General features: G+C 45.2%; 1 long non-coding RNA gene across 1 annotated transcript; it reads left to right on the forward strand.

Moving 5' to 3' along the window:
- Positions 1 to 1,740: 1,740 nt before the first annotated feature.
- On the forward strand, positions 1,741 to 12,809 carry LOC144369985 (uncharacterized). Its single transcript, XR_013429870.1, has 2 exons — positions 1,741 to 1,793; positions 11,740 to 12,809. It is a non-coding gene; the product is annotated as an uncharacterized LOC144369985 (long non-coding RNA).
- The last annotated feature ends 1,057 nt before the right edge of the window (positions 12,810 to 13,866 follow it).

Below are 13,866 nucleotides of genomic sequence, written 5' to 3' on the forward strand. Positions count from 1 at the left end.
AAAGCAATCATGAAATTCATATGGAAAAATAAAAGACCCAGAATAGCAAAAGCAATTCTAAGCAGGAAGTGTGAATCAGGTGGTATAGCAATACCAGATTTCAAACTATACTACAGAGCAATAGTAACAAAAACAGCATGGTACTGGTACCAAAACAGGCGGGTAGACCAATGGTACAGAATAGAGGATACAGAGACTAATCCACAAAGTTACAACTATCTTATATTCGATAAAGGGGCTAAAAGCATGCAATGGAGGAAGGATAGCATTTTCAACAAATGGTGTTGGGAAAACTGGAAATCCATATGCAACAAAATGAAACTGAATCCCCTCCTCTCACCATGCACAAAAATTAGCTCAAAATGGATCAAGGACCTTGATATCAAATCAGAGACTCTGCGTATGATAGAAGAAAAAGTTGGCTACGATCTACATATTGTGGGATCAGGCTCCAAATTCCTTAACAGGACACCCATAGCACAAGAGTTAATAACAAGAATCAACAAATGGGACTTACTTAAACTAAAAAGTTTTTTCACAGCAAGAGAAACAATAAGAGAAGTAAATCGGGAGCCTACATCATGGGAACAAATTTTTACCCCCCACACTTCAGATAGAGCCTTAATATCCAGAGTTTACAAAGAACTCAAAAAATTAGACAATAAGACAACAAATAACCCAATCAACAAATGGGCCAAGGACCTGAACAGACACTTCTCAGAAGAGGACATACAATCAATCAACAGATACATGAAAAAATGCTCACCATCTCTAGCAGTCAGAGAAATGCAAATCAAAACTACCCTAAGATACCATCTCACTCCAGTAAGATTGGCAGCCATTATGAAGTCAAATAATAACAAGTGCTGGCGAGGATGTGGGGAAAAGGGTACTCTTATACATTGCTGGTGGGACTGCAAATTGGTTCGACCAATTTGGAAAGCAGTATGGAGATTCCTGGGAAAGCTAGGAATGGAACCACCATTTGACCCAGTTATTGCCCTTCTTGGTCTATTCCCTGAAGACCTTAAAAGAGCGTACTACAGGGATACTGCCACATCGATGTTCATAGCAGCACAATTCACAATAGCTAGACTGTGGAACCAACCCAGATGCCCTTCAATGGATGAATGGATTAAAAAAATGTGGCATTTATACACTATGGAGTATTACGCAGCACTAAAAAATGACAAAATCATGGAATTTGCAGGGAAATGGATGGCATTAGAGCAGATTATGCTCAGTGAAGCTAGCCAATCCCTAAAAAACAAATACCAAATGTCTTCTTTGATTTAATGAGAGCAACTAAGAATAGAGTAGGGAGGAAGAGCAGGAAGAAAAGATTGACATTAAACAGAGGCACGAGATGGGAGGGAAAGAGAGAGAAAAATGGAATTGCATGGAAATGGAAAGAGACTCTCATTGTTATAAAAAACTACATAAAAGAGGTTGTGAGGGGAATTGGAAGAAAAATAAGGAGAGAAATGAACTACAGTAGATGGGATAGAAAGAGAAGATGGGGGGGAGGGGGATAGTAGAGGATAGGAAAGGTAGCAGAATACATCAGTCACGAGTATGGCATTATGTAAAAATGTGAATGTGTAACCGATGTGATTCTGCAATCTGTATTTGGGGTAAAAATGGGAGTTCATAACTCACTTGAAACTATTGTTCGAAGTATGATATGTCAAGAGCTTTGTAATGTTGTGAACAACCAATAAAAAAAAAAAAAAAAAAAAAAGAATACAGGAAGAAGTGCCAGTTTCAGAGGATGCAGATGTTATCCCACAAAGGTATATTCTGTTTGTTCCTGGAAATAATTTACCTTCCTTGGAGGTTTTATATATCAGTTGTATGGGTTTAGTTAAATGTCAGCCTCTTACTAGTAAATCAATTAATTCCAAAGAAATGAATTCCACTGGTTAGTCCCATTGAGTCACAGCCTGCTGTATCTGAGAGGCCGTTGGTTGAGAATATTTTGTCTTCACATGGAAAATAACAACCCAATATCAACAAAGACCCTTAGAAAGCAACTTTGTAATTGGGGAAAATTACATATATTACATTGGTGAGAAATTGCGTCTACCTCAACTACATTTAGGAACACAGAAAGTGGGTCAGACATCACAGGAGGCAGGAGGTCCCCGCTGCCTGGCAGAACATGGACAGGCTTCATTCATTGCTCATTTCTAAATCACAACATTTGCCAGAATCGTTGGGAACTTTTTAATGGGTGTGATAAAAGTCTACCAAATAAAAAGGTTGTAATTGGAATTAACCCTTGGGTGGGATTCCCTGGATCTTCCATTTGGATTCTGATCAGAAATAGCGAGACCACCTGCAATACTTCTTTCCTCCTTTTATTCTTATCACTTCCTTGAATAAAACCCTTTTTCTAGTTAATAAGAAGTATCCATGTCTCCTGGAAGAGAGCTAGGTGGTGATTGCAGGAATGCCAAGAGAAAGAGACCAGTGCTCTCTGTCCTTCTACATTTTCAAAATAGGTTTTTAAAATCCAGGTCTGACTTGAAGAAGATGAAATTTGCTAATAAAAAGAAGATCCTTGAAAACAAAAATAAGAAGACCCTGCAAGAAGAATAGCACGTGAAAATCACCTGCCCTGGTGACTCCATGGGTTTGGGCTGCCCAAACAAAATGCCAGAAACCGGGCACTTTACAAACCACACACAGTTCTCCCAGCTCTGAGGCGGGAAGGGCAGGCGTGGAGGAAGCTGAGGAGTTCTCTGGGGTCTCTTCTGAAGAGCGCTAATCACAATTAGGAGGATGCCCCCCCACACCCAGCTACCCCCCCAAAGCCCCATCTACTAATGCTATCAGCTTGGGGTGGAGGGTTTCAACTGATCCATCGCAGGGTAGGCATAAGCATCCAAACCTGCTAGAAGGAAATTAAATGACAGGTACACAGAGGTTCATTCTGTTACCCGTTTTATTTTTATATATGTTTGAAAAAAAGTTTTAAATGCCTAAAAAAAAAAAAAAAGGGCCTAGCAAGAGGAGCAGAGGAAAGACTGACGTAGAGCACACTGTTTGAGGAGGAGAAAGGTTCATTCTGAGAAAGAGGGAGAGGTGGTCTTGTTATCAATTTTGGATCCCAGGGCGTGGCCCCTTTTCCCTCTCAGAACTGTGGAACCCATGACAAGATCAAGCCCCGACGGAGCCGTGGGGACTTTAATTCTTGGCCAAGAGCAGGAGAAGTGGGAAACAAACCGTTCTGTTTCCTGGGCCCCCTTCCTACACCTCCCTTGTGATGCAGAGTGCTCCTGGCCTGGCAGTGTCCTGCCGAGGTGGCTCCTGTCCCACTTCCGTGCAGCGGTTCGGGGGCATCACTCTGTGTCATCTCTGCCTGCCCACGACATCTGCGCTGGGAACTGGCTAGGCTGGAACAGGAGCTTCTGGGATGGGCTTCCCTGAGAGTTCTTCAAAATTCCCAGGTCCAAGGAGGAAACAGGAGGTCCCAAGCGTGGTGCTGAGGTTGTGCTGGGAAAGCTCGGTCTGGTTCCGATGCCCATCCAGTGAGGAGGATAAAGTTTGAGAAAAAGGACAAAACAGTTCTATTACTCTGTGAGCAAAGGAGAAACTCGGGAGACTCTGTCCCAGAGTCTGTGGTTCTAGCCACGGGGAAGAACAGAGGGCTTTTAAAGAGGAGGGTCAAGGCTACATCCAGCTGGGCTCTGTCAGGGATCGTGATTATCTGTGTCCTTGAGAGAGAGCCCTTTCTTAGGTCCCTGGCACCAGTCCTGAAGTGTGCACGCCTTCCTGCCTGCGGTGTGTGAGCTCAAGGAGAGGCAAGGGAAGAAGGATCATCCAGCTCTCTCTGAGATTAGGGAGGGGGAGATGGAGAAGAGGAAGGAAAATAAACCATGTCGGTTTTGAAACAAGCTGCAGTGGCAGAGCAGCAGGGTCACGAGCCAATCGTGAAGTGGGCCCCTGCTGCAGCTGGAGCTGGGACACACCAGCCCACGCCTCCACCTGGATCTCCACGATCAGGGTCAGCAGGTCCTGAGGACCCACGGGAGAGAGAAAGAGCGTCTGAGTTGAGGGGAGGAGTCAGTGAGACCTTGAAACGCTCCTAGGGTCAGGCGTGTGCTACAGGGAGCAGGAAGTACCACCCAGTGCTGGCAACAACCGAGCAACCAGAGAACAGATGCTCCCTTTCAGGAACGGACATTTTTAATGGAGCTGGTTTTCACTGATGGGCTGGGGTTGGGGGTGGGCAGAGCGGTGGCCCAGCTGAGGTTCTTCTTTCTTGGTGTGTTCTGACTTCACCCCCCTGTGTGTGATCCAGTAATGGCAGCTCTCCAGCTATCTGGGTCGGTATGTTTGGACAGGCTTCCTGGCCATAGTCCAGCTCTGATTCTTTCTTGCTCTGCGACACATCAGTTTAACACCTTGAAGCTTGGGCTTCGTCACATGTAAGATGACAGTAATGTGACTTAACCAATAAGGCTCTAGAGAAGATTAGAGCCGATAATGGATACCAGGCGTTATCAAAGTAAATGCAACAGAGTAATTTTAAACTATGATTGCTGTGGAAATCATTAGGAAGATAAGAAAGATGGAATTTTGGAGAGATGATTCTAGACCTTGATCCAAGGACCACAGACCATGACTGTGGATTCTACCTGTCTTAGTCTGTTTGTGTTACTATAACAGACTACCTGAAACTGGGTAATTTATAAAGAATAGAAATTGATTTCTCAAAGTTCTGGAGGCTGGGCAGTTCCAGCCTTTGGGCCGATGAGGACCATGTTATTGCATCTTTGCATGGTAGAAGGAGGAAGGGAAAGCCAGCAGAATGCAGCATGAAGCCGCTTTTATAGAGGCTTCGACCCCATTCACAGGGAAGAGCCCTGGTGGCCTGACCATCTAATAAAGGCCCCACATCTTAATGTCATCACATTGACAACACCTGAATCTGGGAGGGGACATTGGAACCACAGCACTGCCTTCAAACGAATGCTGTGTGGTACATGTTCATTCTTGTCTGCTGCAGCCATTCCGATTCCCTTCCCCTATGTACAGGAAGGATCTTGAGGGCACTAATGTCCAAGTCTGCACTCGAAGCTCATGCAGTCATGCCCATCATCTTCAGCCTCTGTGCTTCTCTCCATGAATTCAAAGAGGTTCTGTTTTCAGTGGATTCATGCATAATTGATATATATATATATATATATATATATGATATATATTACAATTTGTATATATATATATATAAAATTTCAGAGATTAATATGTAACTAATTAATATGCATGCTGAAGGGTTTATTTGTAATGATCTAGGATTAATGATCTAGGATTTAGTTGTAATGATTATAATTCCTTTTGGGGAAATGTGACAAAATATCTTAAATTGATGCTCCCAACTGACACTACAAAAAGAGCGTGGTTGTAGCAGAAACCTTCTCTGAAAGACTTGGTGTGTGATAATGAACATCCACCATAAATACCACGGGGCACCCTGGGACAGCACCCCCCAGGGACAGTGCACCAGCAACTCCCAGACCCCGAGGCCTGCTTAGCACTACTCGTTTGTATTTTGGCGCAATTTTTTCTTTTCAAAGTTTGTGAAGGCATACATGTTTACTGTAGACAGTTTGGAGCCCATAAAGATAAATAAAGAAGGAAATAAAATCTTCAAAGGTAGCCATTTTACCATCTTGGGATCTTTCCCCAAGGTCTCTTGTGTATAATTACGTATAGGTGTATATATTATTACTGTCAGTGTGATGGTTGATTCCAGTGTCCACGGGACTGGATGAAGGAATATCCAGAAGCCTTGGGTCTGTCTGTGAGGGACATTGATTCAAGGACCACAGGCCATTACCATGGAGGAGACTGGCATGTGGACGTGTGGGGAAGACCCACCCTTCACGTGGGCGGACACCTCTGATCAGCCTGGGCCCTGGATGGAAGAAAAGTAGAGGACAGGGGAAAGCGTCCCCTGTCTATCCCTGAGAGCCGGGGTGCACTCTTGCCCCCACCCCAGACATCAGAACCCCAGGTTCCCTGGTCTTTGGATTTAGAACTCAGACCAGTGACTGCCCAGTTTTTTAGGCCTTTGGCCTTGGACTGAGAGTCACACCATTGGCTTCTGGGTTCTGAGACCTTCAGAACTGGACTGAGCCAAGCTACTGGCACCCCTAGGTCTCTGGCTCACAGACGGCCTGCAGTGAGACTTGTCATCTCCGTAACAGAAAGAGTCACATCCCCTGAAATACCCACTCTCTTACATCTGTGTATAACCTATTGGTCCTGGTTCTCTGGGGAACCCTGCCTAAGACACTTAGCTTTAATTTATCAGATTTTAAACATTATATTTATTCTTTTATCCACCACATTTAAAAAAGAGTTCTTTTTTAAAAAATTAAGAAGAGTTATTTGAAAAGAAAAATGACAACAACAAAAGTCCCCAGCTCTGTGTCCAGCATGAGTAGGCACACAGATCCATGCGGAAACGAAAACAGATCTCAGCACCTTTCATTTGGAGGCTGCAAGCTGAGTTTATGCCAGAGTTTGAGACTCATCAAAAGCCCCCATGTCCAAAAACATCTTCCCTGACAATTTCTGGGAATTCCCGTTCTCCACCTGCCTCTGTCCCTGCATAGTGCTGCCGGGTGTGCAGAGCTGGGAGGGTGTAGTAACACAGGTCTAAGGTCCCACCAGGAGGCCAGCTGACACACCACCTTACCCTCCAAGAAGAGTCAGCAAGCCATGCTGTTCTGGTCCTTGAGTAAAGTAGAGAGAATAATCAATAACAACCATCATCGAGCTGCAGCGGCCCAGTATTGGCTCAGCGTGCTGCGAGAAGAAGAGGGTAGGTAGCAGCTGAGACGCTGGGCCCTTTGGCTGTCAAGGGGAAGGAGGTTGAGACGTGTTTTGAAATGAAGCATCAGATACCTTACATGTTTGACAAGGCCAGAAGAGATACTGCTATTTATTTATGGTCTCCAACAGCATTTCTCAGTTAAGCAGCCATGACATTTACTGATGAGGCTTGGAGACCCATCTTTAGGAAAGCAGATGGAAGGGCAAGGCCACCTGACCTCTGGAAGCTAGAGTCCTTAGGACAACGTGACTTTTTTTTGTTTCCTCTCATGCTTTGCATATCAGTCAGCTTTCCTCACCGTGGTGAGGTGTGCCCCCCAAACTCCTGTGGTAATACAGAAATGTTCAGAGGTGAGACGATTAGGTCGTGAGAGCTGGAACCTAAGTGGTGAATAAATCCATTGGATGGATTAACAATTTGAATGGACCAACAAGAAAGTTACTGAAGGCATGTGGCTTGAGGACAAGATAAGTCACTGGAGTGGGCCCAGGGATGGTATCTTGTCCCCTGGCTCCTCTTGCCCCCTTTTCCTGTTTCCTGTCTGCCCTAAGCGGAACACCTTTCCTTTGACACACCCTTCCGCCATCATGTTCTGACTTACCTCAGGCCCAGAGCAATGGAGCCGGCTGTCCATGGGCTGAACCCCAGAAACTGGGAGCCATGCTGCTTCTCCTCCTCTAATTTGTTCTGGTCAGGTATTTTGGTCACAGTGATTGTTACGGTTTGGATGTGAGGTGTCCCCCAAAAGCTCGCTGTGAGACGATGCAAGAAGGTTCAGAAGAGAAATGACGGGGCTGTGAGAGTCTTAACCTAATCAGGGTTTTAATCCCCTGATAGGGATTGCCTGAGTGGTAACTGCAGGGGTGGGGTGTGGCTGCCGGAGGTGGGAATTGGGGGGTGGCTTTGGGCATGTATTTGCGTCTGGTGAGTAGACGGTCTCTAGCTCGCTGCTTCCTAACCTTCATGTGAGCTGGTTCCCTTGGCTGTACTCTTCCCCCACGATGTCCTGCCTCACCTCGAGCCCCGAGGGATGGAGCCTGCTGTCAATGGATCGAGACCTCTTAATGGCAATGATGGGAGTGTGGGTCAGAGCCAGAAGCCACATCCTCAGCCAGGACTCAGAGCGAGTGGTCAGGGCCCAATCAGTCCTTCGCAGCAATCTTATGAGAGCCACCAGGGAGTCCCAAGAGAACTGCCTTCCAGGGGCATGGTCCGATGACCTAAGTCCCCCATGAGGCCATTGCTCTCAGAGGCTCCCCACCTCTCCCCAGCACCGCCCTGCAGACTGAGCCTTCCAATGCGTGGACCGCTGGAGGGCACAAACCACATTCAAAACATCACACTGTGGAAAGATAAATAATTCTGCGTCGTCAGTGGGTGTGTAAAAACCACATCCCAAAGCTGCTGTCTTCAAGTCTGAAATAGCACATTCATAAAGAGCATTCTCACTGGAGAACCAGCTGCCATGCAGGGAGAAATCAACACTTTCTGGGTCCAAGGGCCAATGGAGTCCTCATAGCGATCTGACACCACCACAAAACACTTGGCGGTGCTTCCAATCATCTGGAGTATAGATGGCACTTTATGGTTTAGTAGGAATTAAGAACGAGTAAGGAACCAACTGGATTTGGAGCCTCATTACTTACCTGCACATAAACACTATAGTGAAGAATTATAAGAATCACAATTTGCTCAGGGAAATAATAGTGAATAATTTTTCAAGGTTGTGGTATTAAAGTTCACACTGGATATATTTAATTTAAATGTTGGCTGAGCATGTGTACCCAGTGTCCATAGGTGGTCTACACTGATGGGAAAGTGTGGGAGAAGCAGGGCATAGACAGGACTATCTGAATGGAAGAGTAAGGGGAAAAGCGACCCCAGTTCATTATTTTGCCCAAATCAAAATGTGGATTTTTATAGGGTCTCCCATGAGCGAGTGGGTCTGGCAGGCAGCTAGTGGAAGGAGGGGGACCGGGACCATGAGCCCAGGAGGGGAGTATTTGTCCACAAGGCTGTTGTTAAATCGACTCAAGTTGGAAACTCGCAATCACACCTCATTTAAGTACTCCTTTCAGACATGGTCACGAGGTTGTCCCTCTAAAAGCCCCACCTGCGACAGAGGGGACTGAAATGAGGGGATATTTCGTACAGTTCCATCTCTGGCGTTCTGGCAGCAAAACATGAGGCTGAAAGTCCTCAAGTGCATTCCAGGGAATCTGTGGCCACATCTCAGGGTGCCTTCTCTGCGTCTCCACATTCCCACACTTGTGCCTGCCCTATCCTCTCCTGCCATGTTCTGACTTAGTAGCGGAGGAAAGGAGACAAGAGAGAGTTCACCTCCTTGGCAAAGATGCTAGTAACGACATCTTAGATCAAATGACATTTTCCATGTTTCCTGCTTAAAATTGCATGTCACGAGAAGATTTTTTGTTATATCTGGCACTTTCCTAGAAATAACCGATGAAAGTTTATGATAATAAAACTATTGACAATTTTATATTCATCAGAATTGAACTTCTCTTAGTGGCGGGGCTGAGGCTCTGTAGAAGAAATTGTTACATGAGGCTTCTAATCCTATTTATTTGAAAATAGCACTCTCTTCTCTTTTAAATAATTACTATATATATATTTTTTTAAAAAAAAATATTTAATTTTTAGATGTAGATGGACACAACAAATACCTTTTATTTTTATGCTGAGAATCAAATCAAATCAAGTGCCTGCTAAGCGGGCCCTCTACTGCTGAGCCACAATCCCAGCCCAATAATTACCATATTTTATTGTCATAAATAAACACAAGCAAAGCCATGGCTATTTTAAATGAGGAGAAACAAAACATTTAACTTTCTCTAGAAAGAATAAAGTCATTTTGACAAATATATAAAATCTTGACCTCTACAGTAACAGCAAAAGCAAGGCAGCAATTCTCAAAATAGAAGAGTACAAACATAAAAATTTTAAAAATGTTTTTCTTGCTTAACATTGTACCAATGTTTTCCCCAGTTATTTGAGACATTTTCTTCTCCAAGTCTTTAGCAATGGATTTATTTTAATGTGAGTTCATAGTCATGCATTAAATCCTGTTGGGTGGGAGGCTGCGCCCCTGGGGTGGGAGACTGTGCCCCTGCATTGAATTCAGTCATGCATCTGGGCGTCCCACATCCTCAGACAGAAGGCACTAAAAGATGCTTTCTATTTGCTCGGCTCCTGACCCATTCTCTCCCTTCCTCTGTTCACCCACTTTGTCCCATCATCCCAGACATGGAACACCCAGAAAACCCTACATGTAGGGCTGGGGATGTGCTTAGTGGTCGATCCTGGGCCGTGCAAGGCCCTGGGTTCCCTTCAGGGTGCCACAAAATCAAAACATCAACCATAGCATATTACATGTAACGGGATTAGATAATATATAATACAATTTTATTAGAAGAAAAATAAGAAAATAAATATATAGTAGTATAATAGTATTGATTAATATTAATATAATAACACATAGAAGCTCTGGACAACTCTAAAATAAAATAGGTTTATTTTAATGCACCTGTGTCAATTTTGTTGAAAAACTCCTAGAATGGAAAACTCAGGTCTTAATGGATAAATTCTAAGTCTAGTTTGAATTCAGGTTGGCAACAATTGCTTTGGGTTATTAGTAAAGTCAAAGCTGTAGAAACAGAAATGGGCATGTGGCAAGAGCCGGTGGTGAGGGAAAGTTAAATTAAAAACTTCCATGGTATCTGGAAAGTTCCCCGTGCCTCTTCAATTTCAGGACTGTGGGGCTGGGGATGTAGAGCACTTGTCTAGCAGGCATGAGGCCGTGGGTTCCATGCTCAGTACTGCAAAAATAAATAAATAAAATAAATAAAAATAAATTATTATTATTATTTTTTTACTATGAAGCTGGGATCCCTCTGGAACTTGGGAGAGGCACCAAATGGAACATCACAGTATTGTCTTAATCTGATTTTGGAATTTAGACCCCAATTCCTATGCAGGATGACTTGGAAATATTTCTGTTCTGGTTACTTGACCATCCCCAGCACAGGGATGGTCTCTCCCAAGCTCTTGGCTTAGTATTAGAAAAGGTTGAAATGTTTAATTCTATCAAATCACCTGGGGACAATTACTCACCGACTACAGCAACATGTTAGAGCAAATGCAATAATAATAATAATGATAATATAATAATAATAATGATAATAAAAAGCCATAGACACATGTTCCATAGAAAAGGAAACTGCACCACAGGCCGCGGTTGGTTGCTTTGAGGCTTGGCTCCTCCTGCCATTTTCTCATCGTTGCACACTTACCAATGGGCCAGTGGGGACAGACACCAGAGACCTTTCCTTGTTGGAGAAACCCTGCAGCTGCGAAAGTCATGAGTAATAACTGGGTGTGTTTCTGCACATTGAGATGAGGCAGCTCATTTTCAGACTGGCAAAGGAAAGACCGACTCACCCCACTGAGCACTAACCCCCCAGCGTCTTCACTGAGAGCCTCTTCCTGGGCACCCGACAAAGCAGCTCCTTACTTGCCCCCCGCTCTCTGATTCTGCATCTCATGTGCGGCCTCAGAGCAAGGAGGATGCCAAGGCCGGCCCCAGCTCCCTTCGGTTACTGCCCTTCCTCTAATTTTTTATGTTTTATCTAGTTTTTGACACAAAAGTAATACATGAATATGTGTTTGTAAAGATCACAACGGATAATGGAGAATATAGTCAAATAGGGCCCCCAGGGCAGGCATTCTTCTTCCCTTAGGCGTTTTTAGTTTGTAACATTACCAGGTGATCCATCGTTATCTTCATTTTTAGATCTTTGTTGAAATGATCTGATCAGGCCTGCTCTCCATCTTCTGCAAGGGCTTCTAACCTACTCACTACGGTTTCTTCACAGTGCCTGTGCTCTGTTCCCAGTCACCTGCGTCACGTCGGAGCCTGGTTTTGTTGGTTGTTTTCCCTCTGGGGAAGTTTTCCTCTACTTGTGCCTTTGAGGGCCATGTGACGTCCACGTGTCTGAAGACCAGAGAAGAGACTGAGGAGCCCCGTGGGGTGATGTGTGGAGCAGGGCCTTCGCTTGTATCTTGTGAGGCTTCTGGGGATGGAATCAAGCTTCCAAGCCAAGTCTGGGTTTTGTTGCTGTGGTTATTTCCAGTGCATCCCGGCTTAAACTCCTTTAGGGTTACCCCCTGTTTAAGGTGAGGGCAGGGTTTCCTTCTGTCCCTCCTCCTGAGCCGCAGTGGGTCTCCAACAGTGCCCTAAGGAGGGCAGGCTTCCCCGTGGCTCTGGATTTGTTGCCCTGTGGTGACGGGGAAGGAAGACCCATGGAGTCTCCCGCCCTACTCTGGTGTGGGTTCCACACTGAGCAGGAGACTCGCCCCCCTCCTCTGGGGCACAGGAAGGGCAGCCTGTCGTGTGGTTCAGGATCCTCCCTCTTGCCTTCCGATCTCTCTGGAAGGCTGTCATAGGAGTTTCTCTTCGCCTCTGTTGGGGGCTCAGAAAATCATATCCCCAAATATGCTGCTTCAGACGTGAAACCGAGAGCCCCCGGGGAGCTGCGAACACAGGAAAGGATTCTCTAAATTTTCCTCCCCTACCTAAAGACAGGATCCACCAAACAGGAGTCCCTTCAATCTCAAATACCTTGAATCTTATTCCTGAAAATCTTCTTCCTGAAACATCACTAATCAAGGAGGATTCAACTCATGTCTTACAGGAAGAGCCAGAAAATCAACGCCACACCTGGAGCCCAGAGGTGCTCTGTCCCAGGCCGCCATCTGTTCTGGGCTCATTCTCTCCCCTAAGAATCTTTACTACCCCTCAAACCATGCCCAAGCCCTCACTTTCTTCTCCCCTGTAAAATGGGTGTTGAACCCTCAACCATTTGACTCTTTGGGTTTTCATATTTTGTGTGACTCCTCTGCCTACATGCCTGGCAATAAATCTGTATGCTTTTGTTTTGGTTAATCTTCCTGCGGTCAGTTTGTTTCAGCAGATTCACTTACCTCACAGGGGGCAAGTGTGAATTTCCTGCACCTCCTGGAGTCTGATAAGGTTTGGGCATTTTCCCATCTCAAAACTGGCTCCCAGCAGCAGAGTGTCCCAGAGCCGGGTGCCTGGCTGACAGCCAGATTCTGTGTTTCAGTGTTGTCCTTTGTGGTCTGTGGGACAGGGCCCTGGGGAGCTGTCACCTTTGACTTACTCTTTATTGCATATATAATTAATGAACCATCTAAGTTTAAAAGTGACGCCTATCTTTAGCAACCATGGTCTGCCCTGACATCTCCGTGTGAGCATGATGCACTGTCTGTAGGTAGAGAACTCAAAAACCAGCGATTGAACCTCTTCAATTTTGCTTTTTATTATCATCATGGACAGGCGAGTCTAAGTAATGTCAGTGATAAGAGGAAAAAATGTAAAATATTCTTCCCTGAACTGTTCCTTGCCTCTTTCAAGAACTGTAAAGGGAATCCTTTGGTTGCATCACGGGCTGAAGTGACTGAAGTGAAGTTCATGTGCTTTGTTGGGTTAGAGGAGAAGAGACAAGGCCAGGCGCAGAAGCTCATGCCTGTAATCCCAGCAACTCAGGAGGCTGAGGCAGAAGGAGCCCAAGTTCAAAGCCATCCTGGGCAACTTAGTGAGACTATGTCTCAAAACAAAACGTAAAAAGGGCTGGGTGTAGCTCAGTGGTAAAGCATGTCTGGATTTAATTCCCATGTTTCAATCGGTTTTGTTGCTGTTGTGACTAAAAGACCTGACAAGAACAATTTTAGAGGAGGAAAAATTTATTCAGGGCTCATGGTTTCCGAGGTCTCAGTCCACAAATGGCCACTCCATTCCTCAGGGCCTGAGATGAGGCAGAACTTCGTGGCAGAAGAGTGTGGTGGAGGGAAGTGGCTCAGGACATGGCACGGGGAAACAGAGACCTCTCCGCTCAGCAGGGACAAAATATATACCTCAAAGGCACACCCCCAGTGACTCACGTCCTTGCCCCACCCAGCTGCCTACAGTTACCACCAGGTTG

The sequence above is a fragment of the Ictidomys tridecemlineatus genome, chromosome 13 (genome assembly GCF_052094955.1).
Source record: "Ictidomys tridecemlineatus isolate mIctTri1 chromosome 13, mIctTri1.hap1, whole genome shotgun sequence".
In the NCBI taxonomy this organism is placed as follows: Eukaryota; Metazoa; Chordata; class Mammalia; order Rodentia; family Sciuridae; genus Ictidomys; species Ictidomys tridecemlineatus.